The sequence below is a fragment of the Elephas maximus genome, chromosome 8 (genome assembly GCF_024166365.1).
Source record: "Elephas maximus indicus isolate mEleMax1 chromosome 8, mEleMax1 primary haplotype, whole genome shotgun sequence".
NCBI classification, from domain to species: domain Eukaryota; kingdom Metazoa; phylum Chordata; class Mammalia; order Proboscidea; family Elephantidae; genus Elephas; species Elephas maximus.
The window spans coordinates 116785151-116805700 of NC_064826.1; the positions used below are offsets into that span (position 1 = coordinate 116785151).

Here is a 20550-nt window from a genome sequence, read left to right on the forward strand (position 1 = left end):
CCCTGAGCCCAGCCAAGAGTTTACTCTGTTCTCCCAGAAAGGCTCAGGCTTGCCCACACCTGGAAGGCACACACGCTTGTTTTGCTTTGGCAACTTGACATTATTTTCCAGAAGCCCAAGAAGGGACAGTCAAGCACTCTGCCCCATTCCCTGGGACCACATTTCTTCCGTCTCAGCCCTCAGATGGAAAGCAGTGCAGCCATGAGAGACCTTGTACTGTTTCCATTTTTTCATGGTCCATAAGCCTGCTTCCCATCCTTTGAGTACAACTTCCAGTATGCCCAGTGTCTTGGCTTGCTTAGCCACCATACGCACACACTTTAATCTTCTCGGATTTGGAATGGAATCCTTCCTGTTTTCTGAGTCTGTGGCTGGAAGAAAGGCCTGGATGTCCCCACCCCCCTACCCCCCAGCTTTTTCATAAGAATCTGGCTATCCCTCTTTTAGGTTTCCATGTGCTACGAGCAACTGGGTTGTCTTAGTTAATTTGGCTAGAGGATTTTTTTTTTTAAACTTTTTGAGTAATGTAGCCAAACTGATAAATCCATGTTTTTAATAACGGTGATCTGGAATTTTTTCTTGAATCATGCGATCATTGATTTGCACAATTTTATTCAGATCAGTCGCATGTTGCTCTTCAGTACTCATTGTGTGACTAAGCTATTGACATGGAGAATTCAGTTAGCAGCCAGTTCACATGTTCTCCCAATTAGTAAAGGAACAGACTGTGATGTTTGACAATACCATGCAAGAATCAAAGAGATGTGATGTTGGCTGCCCTGAAGTGCCGCTAAGGAATGTTGAGAGGGGTCCTGATTCCGGGAGGTGGACTCCAAGGCTGGGCCCTCCATGGGGCTTGCAGACGTCTGCTGGGCCACGTGTGGACAAGCAGGTCCCTGAGTCCTTGCTGTACCCTGGGTACCTCCCTACAGCCACATCATCTCATACTGACTGCCGGGTGCAGGGTACGCACAGCCACGTGCACAGATGTACACCGGGTGCCCACAGGGATTGTGTCCCTCTGTCCCTTCCTGGTTGTCTGACTTTCATGTGGTGATGAGTCATGCTCACTGCTGAGCTCAGTGGTACCCGTGGCTGAGCTCAGAGCTCCAGCGAGACCCACTCATGGGTAGGATGGGGTGTGGTACCTGCCTCTTCCCCCAGATGTGCACCGTGTGTTCATAGAGTTTCCTGAATTAGACCTTAGACTCTTCCAGGGAATGGCATCTGCATCTTTCTCAACTTTTGCTTTTTAATATCCCATAGTGTATACCTTGATGTGTTCAAAGTAGACACATAAATAGTCTCCTTTGAAGCCATCACTTGTTGGGTGGGTGATCTTTGCACATTGAGTAGGGTACAGTTAGGGACCAGAGCTGGTTCCAAGAAACAAGGTGCCAGGTGGTGGGATGCCTGTCTCGGCATCCCTGGACTGTTCTTACCATACCGTAAGGCAGGCAGTGAGGTCCAACCACCTGGTTCATGGCTGTTGGGATGATGATATGAATGAGTGGATATAAAAGTACTTTGTTGACTAGTACTATCTAAACACTAGTCATTAGTCACCATTGTAGCTGATCCAATACACAGTGGTTGAAGATGAAGGCTACCTTTTTTTTTTTTTTTTTGAGAGTCAGCCCAAAGGCTCAGCATATGTCTTCAGAGCAAGGCAGAGCTGGGTTCAAGTCCCAGCTGCACTGCTTACCCCCTGTGCCTCAGTTTCCTCATCAGTAGCATGAGGATAATAACTAAAGCACTTCAAGGGGTTGTTGTGAGGAATGAATTCCCATATAAGCACTTAGCATGATGTTTATACAATAATAATCCCTTGGGTAATAACTTGTCATCTTCAGTGAGCGTTAATGATCATTTTTTGAGAACAGAAAATCAGTAAGTGGAAATAATTGGAGAAAGATTTAAGACTGAAATTCTAGGATTATGATATAATATGTTGTTGTTAATTGCCGTAGGGTTGCTTCTGAGTCATGACCACCCCGGGTGCACAGAGCAGAACTGTTCCACGTGGTTTTCAGTGCTGTGACCTTTTGGAAGTAGATCGCCAGGTCTTACTTCAGAGGTGCCTCTGGGTGGGTTTGAACCACCAACCTTTTAGTTAGTCCAGCGCTTAACTATTTCCAACAGCCAGGTTGCCTGAATAAAATAATATAAATAAATAATAAATATAAATAATACAAAATAAGATAAACAATATAATCATAACATAACATGTTTTTTAGGGGGGTTGTTTTCAAAATCTCCCCCAAGTGTCGTTTCACGTTCTCGGGAACATCTAGAAGGAGATGGTATCGTATCGCGTGAGATGAATGGGAACAGCTATCTGTGAGGGCCTGGAGATGATCTCTCCGGCATTGACTCTCTGGGGAGGGCAGGGGCGTGTGGGGGTGGGTGATGGGTGATAAGGAAGCACCTCGCACAGCCTGCCCTGGAGGAGGCCCAACCTAGGGCTCTGGGTGGTGTGGATAGAAGGCGAATGTCCTGAGCCTGACTCCCCATTTTGGGCCACATGTTTAGTGGAGCACCGTGTGGGGATTTTAGCTTCCACACGGGCTGTTGTAGGAGGGTACCCCATAAGGAAATGGCATGGAGTCGGGGTGCAGACTGTGCACAGTCAGCAAGTCTTAGGGTCTCCACAGCCCTGAATGACCTCTCCACAGGGCTAGTGGAATAGTGACCTCACTGACTGACTTGCTGACTAACTGGCTGAGTGATAGATTTTGATTAATGCCCCCAACAGCTTGTACCAGAGCCCTAGTTGATGCTGGCCTTGCTGGCTTTCTGCCACCTTGTCACTCAGTGGCTGCTACCCTTCTGCTTGCTCCTTCAGGCCTTTCTTGATACCCGATATAAAATGTCAGCCCATACGCCTCCACCTCCAAGCTTTCCCTTCTCACCTGCTTTGCTTTATTTTTCCGTAGCATGCATCACTGCTATCCGATTTATTTTTTTGCTTCTTATTTTCTCATTTTTACTTGCTTATTTTCTTTTGCACTGGAATGTACGTTTCATGAGGGACTTTTCCACTGTTCCCCAGTTGTATCCCAGGGTCCAGACCCCTGCCTCCCACATTGGAGATGCTCGATAAATATTTATGCAGCTAAGGGATGCGTCAGTTGTAGAGATGTTAGTGAGTACCTGTTGAATCAATGAGGAACAAAAGGTAAAAAGGATTTAGTGCACTTTAACTGCTGCTTGGCTTCACATGTTTCAAAAAAAAATATCTAACGTGTTCAAGATGGGCAAAGATCCCCTCAGGTTTCTGAGCCCACATGTTCTTTCTCCCGGTAGAGACTTATCTCGAGGAGAAGGTTTTCATTCTGTGGACGGGATTTTCTCTTAAGATTTGTAATTACATCTTTCCTCTCAGCTTTCCTTTGTAGATCAGGGGATTGCAGTACATTTCTGGCCTGTGTCCCTTGTAAGATGAGTGTAGTGATTGGGAGGGGACTTGCTGGAGATTGTAGAAAGAAAACAGCACAGCAGGGGCTTGTATTACATGATAAGGGGTTCCTGTTTTCAGGGAACATTAATCAGGCTCTAAATGTGACTCTTTGATATGATTTAAGGATAAAAAAAGTCCTGTGTAAGTGTACCAGAGCCATGGTGGTTCAGTGGTTATAGAGCTATGGCTGTTAACCATAAGGTCGGTAGTTCAAATCCACCAGCTGTTTCTTGGAAACCCTCCAGGGCAGTTTACTCTGTCCTATAGGGTTGCTTTGAGTAGAAATCAACTCTAGGACAACGGGGTATAGAAATGTACTGGTTTAAATTGGGATAGAAACATTTGAGCTAAGTTTTTTACATATGTGTTATGTGTGTGTGTGTGTCTTCAAATAAAATAATTTTAGCTGTTGTTTTTATTAGCATTCTAAGGTGTGGGAATAGAACCTGACCTCTTTTCCCTTCATGTAGATGTATGTATAGATGGGAGTAGTGGTGGGAAGTGGGGGGTGGGCTCACTGACGTGGGAGTCCGGATCCTGGCAGGATTAGTGGTTAGCTCTTTCACGAGAAGCTGTGGTCCTGGGTGGGTTGCAACCCTTTTCTGGTCCTCAGTGTTGTGGTCTTTACATTTTGCTATTTGAATCTGTAATCTCCGAAATTTCCGCCTTTTCTCAGTACATTTATAAACAAGCAACCCCCCCCCCCCAAAACACAAACTATTTGCTGTCAAGTTGACTTTGACTCCTGATGGCCCAGTGAGTATCAGAATAAACTGTACTCCAGAGGGTTTTCCTTTCTTTTCTTTCTTTTTTAACTTTATTGTGCTTTGGGTGAAAGTTTACAGCACGAATTAGTTTCTCATTCAAAAATTTATACACAAATTGTTTTGTGACATTGGTTGCAATCCCTGCACTATGTCAGCATTCTTCCCCTTTCCACCCTGGGTTCCCCATGTCCATTTGTCCAGTTTTCCCATCTCTTCCTTCCTTCTTGTCTTGACTTTGGGCAGATATTGCCCATTTGGTCTTGTATACCCGATTAAACCAAGGAGCACGTTCTTCATGTGTGTTGCCGTTTGTTTTATAGGCCTGCCTCATCTTTGGTAATCTTTGGCTGAAAAATGGACTTCAAAACTGGCGTTAGTTCTGAGTTAGTAGAGTGTCCAGGGGCCATAGTCTTGGGGGTTCCTCCAGTTACTGTCAGACCAGTAAGTCGGGTCTTTTTTCTGTGAATTTGAACTTAGTTCTACGTTTTTCTCTTGCTCTTTCTGGGAACCTCTACTGTGATCCCTGTCAGAGTGGTCAGTGGTGGTAGCTGGGCACCATCTAGTTTTTCTGGTCTCAGGCTGGTGGAGGCTGGGGTTCATGTGGTTCTTTAGTCCTTTGGGCTAATATTTTCCTTGTGTCTTTGGTTTTCTTTATTCTTCTTTGCAACAGACAGAATGGCACCGATAGATGTATCTTAGATGGCCGCTCGCAAGCTTTAGGGCCCCATTTGCTACTCACCAAAGTAGGATTTAGAACGTTTTCTTTGTGAACTATGTTATGCCAATTGAACCAGATAATCCCCAGTCTTCAGCTCCAGCAACTTGGTCCCTAAAGATGTTTAGATGTGTCTAGGAAGCTTCTGTGACTTTGCCTTAGTCCAATTGTGCTGACTTCCCCTATATTTTGTGTTGTCTTTTCCGTCACCAAAGTTGACACTTGCCTACCATCTAGTTAGTGATTTCCCCTTTTCATCCTCCCCCACCATGTAACCATCAAAGTTTGTTTTTTTCTGTGTGTAAACCTTTCTTGAGTTTTTACAATAGTGATTTCATACAATATTTGTCCTTTCGTGATTGACTTATTTCACTCAGCATAATGTCTTGCAGATTCATCCATGTTGTGAGATGTTTTGCAGATTCATCATTGTTCTCTATTGATGCTTCGTATTCCATTGTGTCTTTGTACCATAATTTGTTTATCCATTCATCTGTTGATGGGCACTTAAGTTGTTTCCATTTTTTTGCTGTTGTGAATAATGCTGCAGTGAACGTGGGTATACATATGTCTATTTGTGTGATGGCTCTTATTTCTCTAGAATATATTCCTAAGACTGGGATTGCTGGATCGTATGGTATTTCTAGTTCTAGTTTTTTAAGGAGGTGCCGTATCATTTTCCATAATGGCTATACCATTTTACATTCCCACCAGCAGTGCAAAACAGTTCCAGTTTCCCTGCAACCTCTTCAAGATTTATTATTTTCTGTTTGTTTTGATTACTGCCAGTATTGTTGGGGTGAGATGATACCTCATTGTGGTTTTGATTTACATTTCTCAAATGGTTAATGATCGGGCATATTTCCTTATGTGTCTATTTGCCACCTGAATATCATCTTTGGTGAAGTGTCTGTTTATATCCTTGACCCATTTTTTAATTGAATTATTTTCTTTTTGCTGTTGAGCTGTTGAAGTATTTTGTGGATTTTAGAGATTAGACCCTTTTTGGCTATGTTGTAGCCAAATTTTTTTCCCAGCCTGTAGGTTCTCTTTTTACTCTTTTGGTAATGTTTTTTGATGAGCATAAGTGTTTAAGTTCTTGGAGCTCCTAGTTATCAAGCTTGTCTGTTGGTGTTTGTGCATTCCGAGGGGTTGCCAAGCCTTTCTTCTGAGGCACGTCTGGGTGAACTTGAAACTCCAACCTTCCGGTTAGCAGGGGAGTGCTTAACTGTTTACACCACCTAGGGACTTCAGTATATCATAAACATTCACATGTCGAGCGCTGCATGTACATGCTATTTATTGGCAAAAAGGTATGCCTTTTACATATATTATGTAAGTAATCATACGTAAACATGATGTGATGTTTTGGCGGAAGTGTCCTTTCTTGGCTCATTTCTTGAGAAGCAGAGAATGGTAGAGGTGAGCATGGACCCTGGACAGACTGCCTGGGCTCCCACTGTGCCTCTCTGCTCTTGATTTTTCTCTATGAGTCATTTTGAGGAATAGCAGATTAAATTCATGGAGAACACACAGAACATTGCCTGGCTCAAGAAAGTGTTCCATAGTGTTAGTGATGGTCATAATAGTCATGGTGGTGATGACAATGGTGTTGGTGATGAAGATGATGATGGTGGTGATGGTGATGAAAGAGGAGGGGAAGGAGCATATTTTTTGACCCAGGACATTATTTTTGCTCTTTCATTTTTGCCTCATTCTTGACTTTCAAACCCCTGACTCTCACATTTTAACCTGCTATTTTCCCACAAATTTTATACATGGCTAAATTAGAAGAAAAAAAAATATTTATTTATTTATTTTGAAGGTTGTACAACTGTTTATTAAGTAAATTCAAGCATGTATCATAGCAATATAAAGAAGGAAATATAAAATTGCAACTGTCTTGAAATCTCGCTACTACAAGTCCCAGTATAGGCCATATAAAATAGTGTGGATTCCTGTTGTTCTTGTTATTCGACTCCAACTCGTGGTGATCTAAAGTGTAACAAAACAAACCATTACCCAGTCCCACACCATCTTCATGACCACCACCATACTAGACAGTGTTATGTTGTGACCCATGAAGTTTCCATTGGCTAACTTTGAAAGTAGATAGCCAGGCCTTTCTTCCTAGTCTGTCTTAGTCTGGAAGCTCTATAGAAACCTGTCCAGCATGGGTGGCCCTGCTTTTAGGATGAAGATGCCAGATCCTCGACATAGCCAACCAAGACCATGCTTTTGGCCTCAAAAAATTTATTTTTAAGAAATTGTTATATTTGCATGTAGAGGCTTCTGTATCCCTGCTTCTGGAGCTTTATCTAAGGTGAAAGCTGGATGGAGGCAGAAATGGTGGAGAGCAGTAGGTTTAGTGTCTTCAGTGGTTGCGTCATGCCGCCCAAACCCCAGTGGGTGCTGCTGTTGTTCTCACATCCTCACAACCAGCTAAGACTCAGTGGTAACCTGTTGCTGAGTTTCCCTGGGTGGTTTAACATGGTCCTGTGTACACCAGTAATCCTTTCACAAACCCAAACTGGTTATATTCCTGATAAGCCAGAGGAGAGCATGGGTGCATCTTGGCATTGTGGCGCTGGGTAGGGTGAACTTATTTTTATGGTGCTGAGAGTAGTACATTCTGGGGGACTCACCCATGAAAAAAGTGGATCCAGGGAAGATATAGAAATGATCCCCTTGAGAGAGGTAGTTTGCCTGGGTCTAGTAGTGGATTAGAAGAGAATAGATGGGAATGGAAAAGAAGACAAAGAATATAGAAATGCCGTATAGAAGAGACAACTGTAGAAAGACTCCTAAAGAAATGAAAGTTGAGAAACAGAGCAAAAAAGAGGCTAGAAGGAATATGGAGTGGAGGAGTTGCCTGAGGAAAGTTCTATAATGAGCTATTACATTCCATTAACCCAACATGTATTAGGCACCTACAAGGATAAAAAGATGAGAATGCCATGTGCTGTCCTTGAGGAGCTCGTGCTCTGGGCTGAGGGTCCTGTTTTGAGGAGCTCTCAGTCTACAGGAGGGAAACCTACCTTCAAGGAACTTCAAATCTGGTGTGGGGAGGTGTCCTGCTTTCGAGTAACTTGCAGCCTTTGGGAGGGGGAAAGCCTTGGCTTTGAGGAGTTTCCAGTCTTGGGGGTGGGGGAAAGTAGGTAGAGGGTCCTTCCTTTGAGGAGCTGAAAGTTTTGGGGGACCTGCCTTCAAAGACCCCCAGGCTACAGCAGGGGTGTCCTTCCTTTGAGGAGCTCTCAGTTTGGGGAGGTCTTTCCTTTGAGGAGCTCCCAGTTTGGAGAGATCCTGCCTTTGAGGAACTCACAGTCCAGGTGGAGGGTCTTGCCTTTGAGGAATTCACAGTCTGGGAGTTGGGTCCTGTCTTCAAGAAGCTCAGTCTATAGTATACTAAGTCATTATAGATAAAGGCTTGGAGATAGCTGGGCAGATTGGTTCATTCATTTGAGAGTTATTTCGTACTTGCTGTGTGCCAGGTACTGTATTAGAACTTGAAGACTTGGTGACTAGTAAGACTAAGAAGGCAAGGCAAATATGTGGATGGGTGCATTGGGAGACTCTACTGCTATGGAGGTCCAGTCCACTTGGTTTCATGGAACCTGTTACCAGGGACCTACAAAGCCTTCCGAGAGGCTAGTGAACGTGAGGTTAGACTCTGGGAGAAGCAGAGAGTGACCAGCAAGGGCTCATCTATCACATGACAAATATGTGTAGCGTGTTGCCTGAAAGATTCTAACAACCCTGTACAGCAGTGGTCTGGTTCCCAAGGCCCTTCAAGACATTTTGAAGAATAGCAGTTCCAGGACAACAATTAAAAATGTGGAATGCTTCAGAGCCAGACAGTTCCCGAGGGTTATTCCTGGAGTGGGAACCAGAATTCTTAAATCTGACTTTGGAAACCCCCATTTGACAGTGGAGCAGATGTGTGTTGTACAGACCCTCAGCTGTTGAGACAAAGCGTTTGGGCAGACTGGAGTTGTGTGTCATCGATTCCAGGAAAACCCATGAGAAATGTGCTTGCCACACACCCCCTCCGAGACCCAGGAATTTAAGCTGTGGGTGGAGGGGGAACTTTTGACAGGAAAATGTTCTCAGTGGAGACAGTAGCACTGGCTATCATGAATGCTTTCACTTGATATTTCTCAACTTTTAATTTTTGCCAATTAGCTTATGAAAAGTGGCATTAGTAGCATTTCATTTTTATCATATTTTTCGTTCTTCTGATTATTACTGAAGTTGGACATTTAAAAGTCATGGAGAAATCCTCTGTGACATTTCTGTTTATTATTTAGTAAACCAGCTGTTTGAATCCTTTGATCATTTAAAAATTAGGTTACTTTCTTTCTTGGTGTGTAAAAATTCATTATATTATGAATATTAATTTTTTTACCAGTTATATTTAGGCAGAACGTTTGTCAATTTTTGATGGCATTTGGCATACAAAAATGGCAAGTTCTTGTCGTCCCACCTTAATAAATTGCAAACGTTGTTTGTGGTGTGTTTATCATGGAAACATTTTAATGTTTAGTTTGTTCAGTTATACCTATCACTGTCATTTAGTTTATGTTTTTGTTTCTTATTTGATGATTCCTTCCCCACTCCGAGGTCATGCATGTATGTGTTCTGTTCTTTTTCATTCTAATGCTAACATCTGCTTTTCCAATTTTGGTCCAATTTCATGTTTGGTTCAGTAGAGCTTATATTATTTATGCTATGTTTTTCACTGAGTGAGCCAGTTTTCCCAGCATGGTTTATTGTCCTGTGATCTGTCTTCCTTACCTGATTTGTGATGAGTCCTCTGTCCTATGCCAAGTTCTCATGTACAGTGGGCCCACCGGGCATGTCTGTCTTTTAAGAAGTTTGTTTTGCTAACTCCATAGAGTTGCAGATCTTTTAATCTTGCATATTATAGGCATTTTCACATATTACATTTTCAGAAACGATGATTTTCAGTAGCTACCGATCTTAGTTATCTAGTGTTGCTATAACAGAAATACCACAAATGGATGGCTTTAATAAAGAAATATTTATTTTCTCATAGTAAAGTAGGCTAAAAGTCCAAATTTAGGGTGTCAGCTCCAGGGGAAGCCTTTCTCTCTCTCTTGGCTCTAGAGGAAGGTCCTTGTCTTCAATTTTCCCCTGGTTGAAGAGCTTCTCAGGTGCTGGGACCCTGGGTCCAAAGGATGCACTCTGTTCCGGGTGCTGCTTTCTAGGTGGTATGAGTTCTCCCTGTTGCTTCTGCCTTTTGTATCTCAAGAGATTGCCTCAAGACACAATCCAGTCTCACAGGCTGAGTCCTGTCTCACTAACACAATTGCTGCCCATCCTCCCTCATTAATATCACAGAGGCAGGATTTACAATATATAGGAAAATCACACAATACTGGGAATCATGGCCCAGCCCAACTGATACACATATTTTTTTGGTGGACACAAGTCAATCCATGGCAATACCTAATATTTAATTTTGGATATATTGGTTTTTCTTTTTTTATTGCTTAAACCCGTTGTTGTCCAGTGGATTCCGACTCATAGCGACCCTATAGGACACAGCAGAATTTCCCCACAGGGTTTCCAAGGAGAAGCTGGTGGATTTGAACTGCTGACCTTTTGATTAGCAGCTGAGCTCTTAACCACTGCACCACCAGGGCTTTTCTTGCTTTTTTTTTTTCATGGCAGAAAGTCATCTTTGATATCATGCTGTTCTGTGCCAACTACATATGAAGAGGGTGAGTGCCAGAGAGGGACCGTGACTTGTCTGGGACTAGCAACGCTTATGAGGGAGTCAGGGCTGGACTGTGCTCCTTCCAGTGCCTCAGATTGCCTGCACCTTCTCTGTGTTCCCTGGGATTAAAAAAACCCATTGCTGTCGAGTCAATTCCAACTCATAGTGACCCTAAAGGACAGAGTAGAACTGCCCCATAAGGTTTCCAAGGAGCATCTGGTGGATTCGAACTGCCAACCTTTTGGCTAGCAGCCGTAGCTCTTAACCACTAAGCCACCAGGGTTGCCACCAGGGATTCCCTGGGGTAGCTCCTATTATGTGTTTTCGTCATTGGTTTATCACATTTGGAGCCTCAACTCTTATAACACGAATAGCAGGCACCGTCGTAGCTAGTGCATCAGTTTTTTTTTTTTTTTTTATTGTGGTAACAAAGCATTTGCCATTTCAACATTCTTCACATTAATTATGTTCATCATGTTCTTCAACCATCCTCTCTATCCCCAAATTATACTATCATCGCTCTTAAAAGAAGCTCAGTGTCTCCTAAGCATTGAATTCCCCTTTCCCCCTCCTTCCGCCCATGGTAACCACTAATATACTTTGATCTGTATGTACTTGCCTGTTCTAGATATTTCATATAAGTAGGATCATACAATATTTGTCCTTGTGCATCTGACTGACTTCACTTAACGTGTTTTCAAGGTTCATCCATGTCGTAGCATGCATCCGAGCTTCATTTCTCTGTATGGCTGTGTAATAGTCCATTGTTTGTATGCACCACTTTTTGTTTATCCATTCATCTCTTGATGGACATTTAGGTTGTTGTGTCACCTCTTTAAATGAAACCTCATGGACCTTTCTGACAGGGATCACAATACAGGGTCCCAGACAGAGCACGAGAAAAATGTAGAACAAAATTCAAATTCACAAAAAATGACCAGACTTACTAGTCTGACAGAGACTGGAGGAACCCCTGAGACTGCGACCTCAGAAAAAACTCAAAAAGTAAACTCACTGCCGTCGAGTTGATTCCAACTCATAGAGACCCCCTGTGATTTCCAAGGCTGTAAATCTCTGCAGAAGCAGTCTGACGCACCTTTCTCTCACGGAGCCTCTGATGTTTTCAAACCACCAACCTTTCAGTTTAGTAGACTGCAGACACCGTGCTAACTCAGAACTGAAGCCACTCCCAAAGTCTACGTTTCAGCCAAAGGTTAGACAGTCCTGTAAAACAAACAATAACACACGTGAGGAACGTGCTTCTTAGTTCAATCAAGTATACGAGACCAAATGGGCGACATTTGCCCAAAAGCAAAGACTAGTAGGCAGGAAGGGACAGGAAAACTGGACAAATGGACACGGGGAACCTGGGGCGGAAAGGGAAGGGGGGAGAGTGCTGACACATTGCAGGCATTGCAACCAATGTCAGGAAACAATTTGTGTATAAATTTTTGAATGAAAAACTAATTTGTGCTGTAAACTTTCACCTAAAACAGGATAAAATAGAACGAAACAAAACAAAACCCCGTGGGTGTGCTCTGTTCCCCACTGAAAACTGAGCGGAGGGGTAGCTGCAGGCTCGGGTTCCTTCAGGAATGCTCTGTCACTTAATTTGCTCTGTCGCTGGGACAAGTTACTTCATCTCTGAGGCTTCAATTTTCTATTTAGAAAATGGAGATAAAAATGTGGTTTTCTCCCTGACTATCGAGGGGATGTGTAAGGCACTTGGAACAGCACCAACTGCACTGTGGCAGCTAGAGTGCCTTTGCATGCCAAAGAGCCCTCATACTCAAGCCAAACGGTGGTTCTTCTGCACACGCAGGACAGTGGCTCTTCTGTAGTGGGGAGTCCCCAGGGGGGCGGGCTCCCAACTCAGCATGTCTGGGCCTGGCTCTGCTCTCTGAGTTCTCGGATTTCTCCTTGTGGGATAGCAAATATGAAGGGCAAAATACTCCTATATTTTGTGAAAGGACTCAAACAGCCAACTCATAAATGGCCAGTTTACTTCAGGATGAATTACCGCTTTCTTAAAGCCATCAATGAGCAAAAGTTTTTTTTTTTTTTTTTTTTTTAAGGTGACACTCAGTGCTTGGAAGACCTCAATGAGATGACACTCTAATATGCTGTTGACGAGAGTGTTAATTGGTTAATTTTTCTGATATGTGATTTGGCAACATATGCTGAGAACCTTAAAAATGACAATACCACTTGGCACAGGCATCCCTTGCCTTCGATTGGCTCCTAAGAAATCGTACATGCTGACATATCAACAAAAATATATTTAGCTGGTTTTCCCTTAAGCATGTTATTGCAAGAAGACAATTTAGAAGTCCTTTGAAACTCCCACTTATTTTATGATTTTGCCCATCAATGGTCCATGGCTCTCTGTGACGGAGTAGGCCACCCACCATGAGTGTGTCACACCAGTATCATCCTTCCACTGACCATTGTATTAGTTATCTACTGCTGCATAACAAACCACCCCAGATCTCAGTGCCTTACACAACAATATATGTCTATTATCTCCCACGGTTTCTGTGGATCAGAAATTGGAGTGTAGCTTGCATGGGCGTTCTGGCTCAGGATCTGTCACCAGACTGTGGTCATCTGAAGGCTTCACTGAGGTTGGGGGACTGGCTTCCAAGGTGGCTCAGTAATGCTGGCAGGTTGGTGCTGGCAGTTGGTGGGGGAGGCCCCATTTTCTGTCCAGTTGGGCCTCTCCACAAAGCTGCTTGAGTATCCCCATGACATGGCAGTTGGCTTTTCTCAGAGTGAGTCATCCAAGACACCATAGCAGGCACGTACTGAGTTTTTATGAGGTCACACACTATCCCTTCTGCCATACTGTATTGTCACACAGACCAGCTCTGATTCGTGGTAGAAGGAAAGTACCTGGAGGTGAGGATCATTGGAGGCCACCTTGAAGGCTGACTACCACACGGGTGTAATGATCCAGTCAAGTGCTGCTGAAGTTGACTAGCCCGTAAGATTGAGTGTGTGGACAGAGTGTCCTATGGTGCCAGGAGAATGCTTCACTTGCTAATTCTCATCTACCAAAAAGCTGAAGGGCTTCTCACCCATTCCCTTTATCTCAGTTCTTCCTGCCGGCCTCAGGCCTCTGGCTGTTTTTCTGTCTGGGTTTTTAATCTAGGGTAGAAACCCCCTTTTTTCCAGTCTCAAGGTTATCTTGATTTGAAACTTATTCCTCACCTTGGTGCAATGTACCCATTAGAAGATATAGAATAACTGCTTGTCTTCGTGAATAGTCTCACACACTTCAGAGGCATGGAAAGACTTGCACAGAAGGTGATGGTGGGATGTCGCAGTATCATTCCTCATGTCTAAGTATTTCCTGGTCCTGCTGTCTCTGACTGAAAACGATGGGGCTGGAGACAGAGCCTGCAAGCCGCCACTGGGGCTGGGGACAGGGACAGGGCCTTTATGCTGCTTCGTTGGGGCTGGGACCGGGACAGGGCCTACATGCCACCATGCATCTTGTTGGCACAGCTGAAGGTAGGGTGGGAGGGGAAGGGCCTTTGAAATTCCCATCAGTCCCAGCTCTAAGTCTTCATCCTTAGCCCGTCCAAGCCAACACATGATGTGCTCTGGTCACACAGTTGGCCCCCGGGAATTGAGACATGGATTTATTTTGACAGTCAGTTCTTAGGTTATCCGAAAGCAGAAGGGGTACAGAAATCAAAGGCATTGACTTCTCAGTAACTTAAAGGTTCCCATCTCAATGCTTATAGGGCATTTTCAAGTTTCCCTCTTTTTTTCAGAGATAAACTATAATTTCTGGAAACCCTGGTGGTGTAGTGGTTAAGTGCTACAGCTGCTAACCAAAGGGTCGGCAGTTCAGATCCTCCAGGCACCCGTTGGAAACTCTATGGGGCAGTTCTACTCTGTCCTATAGGGTCGCTGAGTCGGAATCGACTTGATGGCACTGGGTTTGGTTTTTGGTTTAAACTATAATTTCTAGGCCTTCACGAATATCTCTTACTGCCCAAATTCACTGCCTTTCTTCTTTGAGATCACATTTGGCTGGATATATCCTTTCAGAAACCACTCTGTTTGTAACTCCGCTCCCAAGAAATGGCCCCTGAAACCATCATCACCACCTCTGCGAAGGGTTTCTAACAGAGAACAATTTTAAGTTGGTTCTTAGACACAGGCATTGCGTCCTGTTGAGATGGTGGATCACAGGTGTAGGTGAACAACTTTGCCCTCCCAGGGAGCGGCACTGGGCGCACTTTGAGAGCCAGTCATAGGATCTGCAATGAGACCTTCTCAAGGGTTGAGAGAGTTTGGAGAAGTAATAAGCACTGCTGCAGGGACTGCTTAACACACACATTCTTTCGGTTTCTTTTTCAGTCTGCAAGTATTCCTGCCACAAGAAATGTGAAGCCAAGGTAAGCATTGCCTTTCTTTTCTCACAGGACTTTTTATAGCCTAATTGGCCTTTGTCAAATGATACGCATAGAAAGTGGCGAGAGGGACTATTTGGAACATGGCCACTGAAATGAAACTCTTAAGAAACGGCTAGTAGATAAATTGTGATGGGTCGTATACATTTTTGTCTCAAGAATAAACTGGAGGGCTATGAAACCCATGCTTTTAGTTATAGAAAATAATTCTTAAGAATTTGATTTCAAATAAGAATGAAATCATTTTCTCCTGGTCCTGTCACCAGGACATTCTCGGTGACAAAATGATGCCTTGTTCCTTGTTCCATTGACATACTTTTCAAGGGAGAGAGGGCAGTGGGGACGGAGAAGGTCTAGGATGTCAGCCTGGTCACATGGATCTTTCTGACTTTCTCTTGGAGGATGGTTATTCATAGATTGACTGGGATTTTCAGCTTGTAATGGACATCTGGGGACTCTGAATTAAGTGACGTTATCCCAAGTTTGCACATTCTCTGAGGGAGTTGACTTGCTGAATGGCCTTCCTTCCACCTAGCATTGGGGACCTCAGTGTACTATGCTGCGTTTAGGGCTTTGATTAGCAGGTAAGTGAGATGGCAGAGAAATGGCACCTGGAAAGGTGCAGGTACCTGATGGTTTTCTAACTGGGTCACAGTGGTTTAACCTCCTAGATTTCTAGGTCTTGATGTTGGTCAGCAGTGGAACCTGGGTCTCTCAGCCCAACGCCTTTGTAGTTAACCATCAGATGTTCCTTTAGGCTCCTTTCAGTGGCTGTAGGCCTAGGGAGGTGAGGTTTTATAGACTTCTGGAATCTTGTTGCTGTATGGGCTTCATGGGTCAACTGTTCCTGAGACTTTTAAACTTATTCTCAGGTTCTGAGTGAAGGTGGTGCTGGAAGCCAACTTCATGTTCATGTGAACTGGCTTCATGTGGGTGGATTCCTACCCCCCTCCCCTGCCCCAAACACACACACACACACTCACACACACAGAGTTTGAAGAACTATAAGGATTACAGAGATGAAATGACTTTTCTTTTAAAACTTTTTATTTTGGAGTATTTTGAATACATGCAGAAGTAGAGAGGACAGCAAAATGTACCTGCTGTGCTCATTCCCAGACCCCAAGCCAGCACTCCCTCTTGTCCCTTCCAAGCCCCCTCCACTCCCTGCCTCTTTCAAGATGTCACAGGAGATGGATTTTGAGCTGTTTTAAAATGAGGCACCTCCTGGTAGAGCTTCATGGACGCGTCTGCTGACACTTTCAGTCTCACTCTGGAGAAGGCTTCCCGTTTTCAGCTAAAGCAAGACATTTCTCACTCATACTCATGGGAGTGGTGGATTTCCTACTGTGGTTTATTTTAGGTCCCCTTTGCTCACAGATATATTTCCTGGCTGCACTGTATACTTTAAAAATATATTTTGTTATGTTTTTGGTGAAGATTTATACAGCAGTTTAAGTTCCCATTCAATGGTTTCTACACAAGTTGCCCAGTGACACTGGTTATAGTCTTCACAATGCGTGAACATTCTCACTATTAACGGTTTGGCTTTTCCATTTCCATTAATCTAATTCCTCTGCCCCCTTACATTCTTATCTTTGTTTTAAAGTAACTGATGACCATTTGGTCTCATATTTTTAAAAAGAATGCGATACTTACAGGTGATATTCATTATTTTCTGAGCCAATTTGTTATTTAGCTACAAGGTGACCTCAGGGGTTCGTTTCAGTTCAAGTTTTGAAGAGTATCTCAGGGCAATAGTCTTGGGGAGTCCTCCACTCTTAATCTGTCCAATAGGTCTGGTTTTTTTTAGGAATTTGAGGTTCTGTTCCACATTTTCTCCCATTCTATCAGGGTGCATCTCTTGTGGCCCTGATTAGAACAGTCAGTAGTGGTAGCTGGGCACCATCTAGTTCTTGTGGTGTCAGGGTAGATGAGGCTGTGGTTTGTGTAGACTGTCCTGTAAACTACTTTCTTCCTTGAGTCTTTGGTTTCCTTTTTTCTCTTTTGCTCTGAACGAGTAGAGAACAGTGGTTGTATCTGAGGTGGCTGCTCGCAAACTTTTAAAACTCTGAACATTACTCACCAAACTAGGATTTAGAGCATAACTTTATAAACTATACTACGTCAGTTGACCTAGATGTCCCATGAGACTGTAGTTCTTGTCCTTCAAACCCAGAAATCCAATCGCACGAAGTATTTGAGTATGTCTAAGAAGTATCCATAACTGTGCCCCTACCTATGTGCTTTATTATATATATGAATATATGTGCATACAGTCACATAGATGGATGTGTGTATATATGTATGCATACATTCACATATGCACACACACACACACACACACACACATATATATATATACCTATACACGTATGGAACCCTGGTAGCACAGTGGTTAAGAGCTCAGCTGGTAACCAAAAGGTTGACAGTTCGAATCTACCAGCTGCTCCTTGGAAACCCTATACAGCAGTTCTACTCTGTCCTACAGGGTTGCTATGAGTTGGAATCAACTCAACAGTAGCGGGTTTATATACATATAATCAAGCCCTAGTGGCACATGGTTAAGCACTTGGCTGCTAACCAAAAGGTTGGTGGTCAAACCTACCCAATGGCTCTGCAGGAGAAAGATGTGGTGACCTGTTCCCATAAAGATTACAGCCTTGGAACTCCTTTGGGACAGTTCTCCTCTGTCACACGGGGTCACTATGAATCGGAATCAACTTGGCCTCACCTAAGCAAACAACAACATACATATATATGAGTCCCGGTGACACAGTGGTTAAGCTCTGGCTGCTAACCGAAAGGTTGGTAGTTTGAACCTGTCAGTTTCTCTGTGGGAGAAAGATTTGGCAGTCAGCTTCTATAACGATTTACAGCCTTGGAAACCCTATGGGACAGTTCTGCTTTGTCTTTTAGGGTCACTATGAGTCGAATTCAACTTAGTGGCAATGGGGTACACGTATATGCCTATATATATACCTATACCTGCACATAATTTTTTTGTTGTTGTTGTTTTTGCTGCTGTTTCAAAATCATATATGCCATAGTAATTACCAACAGGTCTTTTTTTTTTTCTTGTGAGCTTTTTATTGACATTTTTCACCTTTGTCAAGCTGTGGACACTTCACCCTCGTTCAGTGTTACCTTTCTGTAAAAACAGCGTGAGACAGTGTCTGACCTCTTCTAACTTCACAAGGGGGAAGTAGAATCAAGATCAACAGCCCAAAACTCCCATGGCAATCTCTACTTCTCTGCTGGGATCAATAATTCATTGCAATGGCCACACAGAACTGACAGACAATACTCATGATTATGGGGTTAATTAGGGAAGTAACAGGTTACAATTTAGGTTCAGGAACTCTCAGGATACAGCTCTTCCATCAGGACAGCCTTTTCCCAGCTGCGCTTGCAGGCACGCCTCTCCCTGGCCCAAAGGCACTCAGCTTTCTGTCTCCATCAGCCGGGAAGCCCACCACACTGACTCCTGCTGCTAGGTCTCTGCTGCCAAGACTCTGCCACCACTTTTCGAGCTCACTCTCTATCTCCTGGTTCCCGGAGCTTCTCAGCACAGGGTTCCTAGGTTCAAAGGATGCACGAGCTCCTGGCTGTTCTTCCTTCGTGGTGGTGGGATCTTCTCTTTTCCTACCTCTGGGGTGGCTCATTTCAAGTCCAGTGGGTTGATAAAACTGACCAACCCCTTTGGTGGGCCATGATTACCCTATCATACAGCCCTGCCCCATCACTTGAGTGGGAGTTACAAGACCATGGCTAGAAAGACCACACTAAAGCGATCCATTGCACCATACTGTCTCATCACCAAAAATAAGTGTCTACTGCCTAGAGAATGAATCCCCTTCTCCCTTCCCCACCATCCCTGGTAATCACTAATAAATATTAGTTTCTGTGTATTTACTTGTTCATGTCCTTTCATAAAAGTGAGGATATACTATATATATATATATATATTTCGTGATTGACTTATTTCTCTCAACAGAATTTCCTCCATGCTCATCCATGTTTCGGGATGTTTTGGGAATTCAGTTTTCTTTATCACTGAGTAGTATTCCATTGTATGTATGTACCATATTTTGTTTATCCATTCATCTGTTGATGGGTATTAGGTTGTTTCCATCTTTTTGCTATTGTGAATAGTGCTGTGATGAACATAGGCATGCATATGTCTGTTCATGTCACTTCTATTAGATCCTTTGAGTATACTCTTAGGAATGGAATTGCTGGGTCATATGGCAGCTCTACCTCTAGTTTTTTGAGGAACCTCCAGACTGTTTTCCACAATGGCTGTACCATTTTGCATTCTCACTAGCAATGGATGAGGGTTCCAATTTTTCTGCATCCCCTCTAACACATGTTGTTTTCCATTTTTTTATCTTGGTCATACTAGGGAGTAAAATGATATCTCATTGTAGTTTTGATTTGTATTTCTCTGATGTCTAATGATGCTGAGCATCTTTTCATTTGTCTGTTGGCCATTCGAATGTACTTTTTGGTGAAGTGTCTGTCCATGCCCTTTGCCTTTTGTTTGGGATATTTGTCTTTTTGTTGTTGAGTTGTAGAAGTTTTCTGTATATTTTAGATATTAGACCCTATCTGTTATATTGTTCTCAAAGATATATTTTAGATATTAGACCCTATCTGTTATATTGTTCTCAAAGATTTTTTCCCAGTATGCAGGTTTTCTCTTTACTCTTTGGATAAAGTCTTTTGATGAACTTTTATAAGGTCCCAGTTACCTATTTTGTTTTCTCTCGCTTGTACATTCATTGTTGTGTTCGATAATCTATCATTGAAAAAAATTAGGTCCCAAAGCTTTGCTCCTATATTTTCTTCCAAGAACTTCATGGTTTTAGATTTAACATTTAGGTCCTTGATCTATTTCAAATTAGTCATTGTATATGGTGTGAGGTATGGATTTTGTTTCATTTTCCTGCATGTAGAAATCCAGTTTTGTCAGCCCCATTAGTTGAAGAGACTGTTCCTTCCCTGCTGATTGGATTTGGCACCCTTGTTGAAAATCAATTGATCATAGATGTTTGGATATATTTCTGTATTTTCAATTCTATTCCACTGGTCTATGTGTCTATCATTAAACCTGAACCAGGCTGTTTTGATTTCTGTAGCTGTGTAGTATGTTTCAAAGTCAGGAAGTGTGAGGCCTCCTACTTTGTTCTTTTTCTTTAAAATTGCTTTGGCCATTCAGGGTTTCTTGTCTTTCCATATAAAATTGAGGATTGGTTTTTCCATTTCTATAAAGAATGGTGTTGGAATTTTGGTTGAGATTGCATTGTATCTGTAGATCATTTTGAGTTTTATTGACATATTAAGTCTTTCAACCCAAGAGCATGCAATATCTTTCCTGCTGTTTAGCCTTTAGCCTCTTTCAGAGCCCTGGTGGCTCAGTGTTTAAGAGCTCAGACGTTAAA

The 20550-nt window shown here is 43.1% G+C and overlaps 1 protein-coding gene across 3 annotated transcripts in view; it reads left to right on the plus strand.

Moving 5' to 3' along the window:
* Positions 1-20550, plus strand: part of TNS3 (tensin 3) — a 388908-nt gene that overhangs the window by 65307 nt on the left and 303051 nt on the right. For all 3 annotated transcript variants that reach the window (XM_049894028.1, XM_049894024.1, XM_049894025.1), the window contains one exon: positions 15054-15091. The gene's annotated coding sequence lies outside the window, so the exon portion shown is untranslated. The remainder of the gene's footprint in view (positions 1-15053; positions 15092-20550) is intronic.